The sequence below is a fragment of the Betta splendens genome, chromosome 4 (assembly GCF_900634795.4).
Source record: "Betta splendens chromosome 4, fBetSpl5.4, whole genome shotgun sequence".
Lineage (NCBI taxonomy): Eukaryota > Metazoa > Chordata > Actinopteri > Anabantiformes > Osphronemidae > Betta > Betta splendens.
In genome coordinates, this window is record NC_040884.2 from 29,869,733 (window position 1) to 29,878,205 (window position 8,473).

Sequence of the window (8,473 nt, forward strand, 5' to 3'; positions counted from 1 at the left end):
TTGATATATTGAGAAAGTGTAAGACACAAATATTTGTGCATAAATATTTATCTACTCCACGCCAGTGTGGATTAACTCTAGGTTTTAGCTCGCGACTCAACAGAGATGTGTTGCTTTCAAAGCTGTTTCCAAGTCATTTACTGTATTTGTGCCTGCCTGGCTGTGATCTGAGCGTCTCCACCTACAGTAGATGGCAGAGAACACAAAGCAATACCAAGCTGTGTGTTGTCTTTTGTGTGAGATATAGGGATTGACACAAGGCCTCTGTTTTCAGAGCATGAAGTAATTCTTTTAATGGCCTGCTAGCTGTGCACTCCAAAGTTTGACTTTGCTCTGCAAAATGAGAGCAAAAATCTCAAACAATTTATTATGCTGTTTGTGCTTCACTTCACTAGTTATCGTCTGCAATTTATTTCCTACCTTGGGGTACAGCGAGCCATTTTTCTCCAATTTCAGTGGCTCACTTTTTTTTCTTGATCCTGCACGATGCTGACTAAACTCCTGCCTCCAGCCATGATGTTGGAACATCACAGAAAACCACATCATTATACTGAAGCTAGTTAACAAAGAGAGGCAGAGAACCAGTTTAAATCACAGGGCACGAGGCAGAATGGGAATTACTGAGTTCTGCAGCTCCGACCCAGCGTCTCATAGCCGGGCATCGCAGATGAATGTCGCTAATGAAGCCCGTTAAAGGCCTCAGTCTAGATTCAAGGTCAGCACACGACCACTAGTCGCTGCTTCACACGCGTTTCCTCTCTTATAAATGAAGCTGTCCTCCCGAAGCGACTCCACCAGCTGAACAACCTTTTCCACCAACATTTAGGAATTCTATCCGCTTACAGCTCATGACCTCTGCATCTACACATCTGTAGATCTGATGGATTGATTTGTCTGTGATTTAAAACATTACAAGTATTACATCATAAAGCAGATCATTCCAAATGTGCATGATATGTGTGGCCGTAGGCTTCAAAGACTACATTAGCACACCACATGCAGCTACAGCACCTCCTGAACTACAGTTTAGTCATACAGTGTGTTTACTTGTCTGATATATTGATTTACAAGTTTTTGTCACTTGTGTCAGTTTTTCAACACATTGAAATCATTTTTCAAAGTAGCTTTATTGTTTTTCTGCTCCTGTGGTTTTAATACAATCTATTCATTTAGTATACAATTTTATTACTTCTAATATTATGTGACTTTGGATATAATGAACTCTTGAAATGACTAAACTCACGTTTTTACGTTGAAATATGTGCTCCTTATCATATTCCACCACCAATAATTGGGCAACATAATGTGTGGCAGGAACCTTTGTTAGTACAATGCTTTCAGTCACATTAATATTCATTACTTGTATCTTTGTGAATTTAAATTTTTTTTAAGCAGCAGTCTCTTTATGTCACCTGACATATAAACTAAGCTCTGATAATAAAGATAAATAATTTCACTTCATCCTTCACTTGACCACAAGGTGGCAGAGGAAAACCTACCGTGTTCGTTTTCACTGTGCCTTTTGAATTGAGTCTTATTAAACACTATTGAATCACTGCTCACAAATTGCATTTTGATATGCAAAACGATTTTTAAATGCATATTATATGCTGTTTTAATCCTTAATATCAGTAAATATGGCATATTAGGGGTTTTAATATTCTTAAGAGATTAACAGCCACTCGTTGCCTGTGTGCTTATGCAGGCTTTCAGCATTATCAAATATTAATTCTTCTAAACTTGCTCTTTTAGGCGGACTTCTTTGATGTCGATGTAATTTTTTTCCTCGGCTAAGCAGATCTCACAGAGCGGTGTCTTTTGGAAAAGCAGCAGGCCATAATTCATTGATGAGCTATGTGGAGCAGATATTCACATCCTAATGCTTACGCAAGATCTTACACAGGTCTCAGCAGTGGAGTGGATACAGCAGAGCAGAGAGGAGCTGGGCTGATTGGAAAGCGTGGAAACTAATCTGCATGAACTTAAAGCGTGTTAACGTGCACGTGTAGACATCCGGGAGATGAGAGGTCATGGCTTCGATGACGACGTGCAGACTGTTTAAGGTCAAAGTCATTAAAGATGTTTTCTGTTTCTGCAGTGAAACAAACAAGCGACGCTACTTTGGTTCCTGTCATGTCAGTTTTGCAAAGAGAAGAATCAGGAAGAGTTTTACAGAGGCAATTACAGCAAAACAAAAAGTTTAAGGTTATCATTATTAAATTATTCATTTTTGACAATGTCGGCCCTCTGAGTTTGGGAATTGATCTCTCTGTAAACACGCTAAAGTGAAGCCAGACTGACATAAACTACACAGACGAAGCCATCTCTGGAGCCGAGCCGCCTGCGCTTTCATGTTGCCTCACTTTGGGGGCTGAACGCCGCTAACTGCGTTGCTAACACAGGCTGATTAGCTCTGTACACTGGAGACGAGCCGCGCTTTGGAGTCTGAGACTATATTTGTTTTCTTTTTTCGTTTGGATATCTGAGGAAAGAGAAGTAAAGAGAATGCTTAAAGTCCCACCGATGCGTTTGTTCTCTTCAAAGAGGAGCTCTATCCAGTGAGTCAGTGTCAGATGCTGCGCGCGCGCGTTCATTATTTCAATAAGCCAATTTTGCCTCCTGTGATTGCTCTATAAAGAGAATAGTGGATGACCCTGGCTCTGTTGTTAAGTTAATGCTTTTGCACAAAAGAATAGCAGATGCTGGTCTGTGTATCAGTGGGGTTATAGTGGACCCCCGTCTGTCTTGTTATTGGGGGGCCGTTGCCTCAAACGCACCAGATGTGTTTGCCCTCTGGAATGCGCTAGTCCGCATGAGTTAGCGCTCACACAAGACAAAGAAGGCCGCCTCGGCTCCGCTGGAAACCTTTCCACTAATGGGATAATTGATTGACAGACTCGGAGCTTTCATGCTGCGATTTTATTTACCCTCTCACTCACATGCTGTAACACTTTCAATTTAATTGAGAAACAATTGGGTATAAGGGCCGCAGTGCCACAGGGGGAATCAAGCGATGGGACTGTTTTAATGATTCCCCTGCCAGAAATGATAGCGTCTCTGCGCACACTGATCCTACAATGGCTGCGAGTGGTTTAATTGTTCACAGCCATCATTGTCATCCAGTTAGCCACTCAGTGTCAGAGCCAATCTCACAGATCACTTCTTCTGCTTTGCAGACAGCAGAGGTTCAGGAGTTTCACTTGTTTTTTCGAGGTCAGTCGTTCCCCACACTTGGCACAGGGAGTGAAGTCGGTGCGCCAAGCAGCTTCCTGTACATCCAGCTACTGTAATAAACTGCGCCGGACTCAAGAATGCAGACTTTGGCTTAGGGGTCGCTGTCTGTACTCCCCCACATGCTCATCATTGCAGAAGCGTCTGTCTGAACATAAGAGGTTCAGTCAAGTTCAAATTATTCTAAAAGTATCCTTTCACTCAATGCGTGAATGTGGAATGTGAGCCAGCGCTTGACACTTATTCTGCTCTTACGTCCAAAACGTTTGACTTGACTTTGATTAAAATGTTTTATACATTCTGTTATCTAAACAGTAGAGAGGCATTCTGAGCTGTAAACGTTTTAGGCCAGTTGTAAATTGTATGATCAAGACTGTTAAATGATTACATATCCATTTCTTTGCTGTGGCTTGATGCTGTGTTTCTTTCCCATCCCTTTGCTATAATCATACATATACATGTATTTTATGTACAAGTCTATCAACATATACATGTTGCCCATTTCCGCATATGAATAAATTTTTTAAATTGGTAAATTGTTGTATACCAACATTATACCTTTCTTTTCATCTCTCGTTAATTTAATCTTAATTTTTCTAGGGGATCAATAAAGTGTCTAAAGGTTATTACAGTAGGGTTAACTATGTTGTTGAATGTCATATAAAATAATAAGGAATACACCTGTATGAAAATATACAAAAATATAAGTAAAACAAAACATATGTAGAATGTACAGAACTCAGATAATAATATACTGTACCACTGAATTCAGCACACTACTGTATGTGTCGTATAATGTACTGTACTGTACTCTATACCCCTGCTGTAGGCCTGTGCTTCACTTAATTTCCACTGGAGGACGCTGCAGCTGAGCAGATTCCTCATCGTGGCTTCTCCAGTAAAACGTCTTCCAAGTGTTACGTGAGCAATGACTACAGCAGAGAGGTCTGAAGCACAAAGCGGCACTGTGGTGTGTTACCATCCACCACCCTGCATTACTGTACCTGTGATGACACTCGTCAAAATAATGTTCTGTAACCATTTCTATACATTTATGAAACACTGAGACCACAGAGCACCAGTGTAATATGAGCAGCCAGGTTGTCTCTGTGCGTGTTATGCTGTTACTGCATCTGTGAAGCATATGTACAGTATGCAAGTACAAAGGAGTGGTTAACCGGCTGTGTGTGTGTGTGTGTGTGTGTGTGTGTGTGTGTGTGTGTGTGTGTGTGTGTGTGTGTGTGTGTGTGTGTGTGTGTGTGTGTGCATAAAAACACTTGCATACTTAACTATGATACACACTGCATGATACACTTACCACAAGGTCCAATATCATGCTGTGTGTGTGTTATCCCCCAGTTGGAGTAAATGAGATCATTGCTTCACCTCTTGGCACTTCTCACTTCTTTTGTTCACACTTGGTGTCAGCCTATTCCAAATTTCTGACACAGGCTTTTCAAAAGAAAAGAGAAGCTGAGCACACACACACACACACACACACACACACACACACACACACACACACACACACACACACACACACACACACACACTGGCATTTGTACTTGCATGCTGTACATTTGCCTCAGCTCTTCTCAAAGGAAATGAGAAGCTGGGACACCTAGGAGAGCAGTCCTCCCTTCACTTCAGCTTGCAGACGGACTCCCTCCCCATCCAACATATTATTCACAGTGAGCTCAGCCTAATATTGTGCAACCCTCTCTGCTGGTGCTCGTCCAACACAAACCTTTTCTGCCTCTTCACTGTGTTGCCACGGCTCTCAGCGGTGCCAACGAACACATCGCAGGCCACAGCAGAAACTACAACTTGTGCCATTTGTAATCTCAGAGAGGTTTCTCTGAGCAGGCAGGAACAAGCAGTGAAGCTTCACTGCTCCAGTATAATAGAAAGGTTGAATTGATTGGTAAATAGGATTTCTTTGTGTTTGTCTTGGAACCTAAGCCAATCATCTCTGTGACATCCTGAAACTGTATAGTGATCGCCAGCTGGAGCCATATGAAGAATGATTATATCATTGCAGGAGGTGAATGATGCTGCTCCTCTTTTTGGAGGTGCACCAAGAGCTGGATGCTTGGAAACCTTGATCTGGCTCCAGGACCAAAGGAACTCTTCAGTAGAAACTAGGACACTGTGGCATGTAAGCACATCATGCAGGTTCCTGAACATGTGACTGGTTTTCTGTATGATAATGTGGTAACGTGAGCCAGAGTTGAATCTACCTCTTTGACCCTGAGCAGGATAAGCAGTGGTGATAATGGACCGATGGGTCTTTCTTACCTGCTTTCCATTCGCGTCTACCTGGGTCACACTGACAGATGTCTAGCAGCCAAACAAAGGGTACTGTCACTGATATTTTCTCACCTTTGGGCAGCAAGCTAGCAAAGCTAATGCTTTTCTCCAATTATCATTATTTTTGTAATACATAATAATAGTTGCTTGTAGAGGTTTACCTTTTACTTAAACAAGCTGTGATAAGATTTTTCTTTCTCACAGCCCTACGTTTTTACGTTTTTAATTTTGGTTTGACAGGGAGTGTCAGAAACAACATCACCATAAGGTCACACACAAGTGATGCCAAGAAGAGAAATGCAACCTCTGACCTCTGCGATTGAACTAGCGAAGGATTGATGCCCGTTTACAGTATACTCATTAAACCCTCTGTGAAAACCTGTGTGTTTTCGTCCAGTGGTGCTGGGTTCATCACCAGACGTCCACAGCGACATTTGGCAGACACACACACAGGAAGAGTCTGCATCGTTCATGAGAAGATGAAATATTTGTCTCTGTCCTGTCTAGAGGAGACACCGATCCTCCGCCAGAACTTTCCCCATGAGAACTGCTTCCTCCACACATCTGGATCGCTGAACATTTTTTTCCGGTCCTTGCATTAGGATCATTAGCAATGCAACATCTGTGCTTGCCTCTTTACCCTCCCCCCATCCCCCTGCTATGATTGGGTGTCTGCTCACTGGGCTTACACCGGGCCGCCAAGTCTTTCGGGGTCGCAGATGTTTTTGTTGCTCTGTGGCGAGGAGCAGGTGACTGCTAGACGGGAGGTAGTGCGGCTTCCAGAAGACGAGCAATCTCGGAAAATGCCACGTCCTGTTTCAAAGCCATAAAAGATCTCACTAAGTAACAGACGCATTACCAAATAAGTAAACTTACACCCAGTATTGCTTTTGCAGGGATTTTTTTGACACAATTAATCTTTTCCCAATCAGTTTGGCAATAACAGAAGAACCTTTGTTTAGTTTTCCACAGCTCATGGAGCTAATTTAAAAGATTTGTTTTCATCTTATTCTATTTCCTGTTTACTGGGATGAAGGCGAGCGCACACACGACAAGTCCCAGTCTGAAACTAAAGGCAGCTGATTACTTTTAGGTAGTACACAGTAAAAAGACATATTTCACAATAAAATTAAATGAAATAAAAACAAATTATGAAAACAGATTTTATCTGCAAATAAAGTGGCTGATAAGCCAACCTCTGTGTTTGCTCTGTGCAAGTCTTTTCTGAATTTGAATCAGGCTCCGAAAAATGTGCGTGGCAGAGCCGACCTAATTGTCAGTTGTGGCTAATTTAATAGTTTAAATATGCCACATAAGAGCAGTGGGAGCTTTTTGTGTGTACACAGCGCTTTTGATCACAGCACAGTCTGAATCCTAAGGACGGCTCAGGCGATTACATGTACCCCTGGGAACCGAGGCTTGGTGCGGCCCGGCTTCGGCGCCACACGTCACTGAGCGCCGAGTTTGTAGCGTGGAAGGTCCCCATCAACTCTGAGTCTACCATGAGCATGTGGTCTGCCTTTCAACGCAGCACAGCACATTAGCTGCGACCACAGTGCATCAGATGTTGGGATCAGGCCTCAGTCTGGGCTGCAGCCATGCTGAACTGGCAGAATGGGAGTGAACCTAAAGCATGATTGTATTGTAAGTAGGTCTGCTGTCCAGAAGTCGTTACCTGTACAGTGATTGTGAGCACATTTTGCTGAAGCTTGTTGTTTTAAAGAAGACAGCTGCTTTGGATTAAAGAGAATATACTGGACTGTTTGATTCTGTTGGTGAAAGGCACTTGTGAGAAACTGACCACTAAAGGCTTTTCCTCAACAGCCAGACAGGAGATGAAGAGCAGGAGTGATACACTCTAATGCCGCAGGGCACTGACGCAGCTCTTGAAGGACTGCAGACTCTCCAGAGGCACAGGCGTGAAGCTGTCAAATCAAAGTGGATTCTTTATGTCAGAGACTACAGAGTCCACCGTGCTACAGGACAGTGCTTCATTTGCAGGGCTTCATTTGGCCCAAAGTCCTTCTTTGAATTCTTGAACATCACAGATATAGTACATGAATCTAAAATCATTTACACATGGCTCCACATCACATTTCACCCATCGGGTATGAGGTGATACTGTAGCACAGAAACAGTAATTTGTTCAGTAAGTATTTAGGTAGAAAAACAATTAGCTCACAAGATTTATAAAGAATTTCTAATGCAGGAGAATGTACGTAGGTTAGGCCACAGTAAACGTTTGTTTAGACCATCTCCCTGCTGATCACCTTCATCAGGTTTGTCAGTTACTGTAGCTTTTTCAGCTGCTGATTGACTGAACACACCTGATCGAGATAATCAGGGGTAACTGGAGTAAACTAGCAAATGCATGGAAATCAAACACATTTGTTCAACTGATTCACTGTCACTGTAGACATTGTTATAAATTTGCTAAATGCTAGTCACCTAGCTAATGACAATGATAGTTTGTTAAGTCCTTTGGCTTGAGATGCAGGGATATTAGTCGATAACGTTACTATCTATGGACCTTTTCATTTACAGTAACATACAGCCTCTCAAAATTATGGGAATCACAGTACACTTAACCCTGAAAACTCAACACAAATGAAACAAAATTCAACAAGAATGGACATGAGTTCACAGAGTTCAGTTTTGCAAAATTCGGGTAATTTATCTGCATGAGAGCAGGATGTAGTGCATCATCTTTGATTACAATCCAGATAACATTTCACACTGGCCTGGTATAATATATTGTAGTTTCACTACCTCAACAATCAACAGTCTGATTTGAAATCTTTTAGTACCAATGTAAATGTAATTGTTGTTCCTGCTGCTGTAAGAAAGGGCTGTCATGCTGATTGAGGCCTGCCTTTCTGGGGCAATATTAGGATCCTCAGTCTGCATAAAAACACAATAAATATTATGTAAA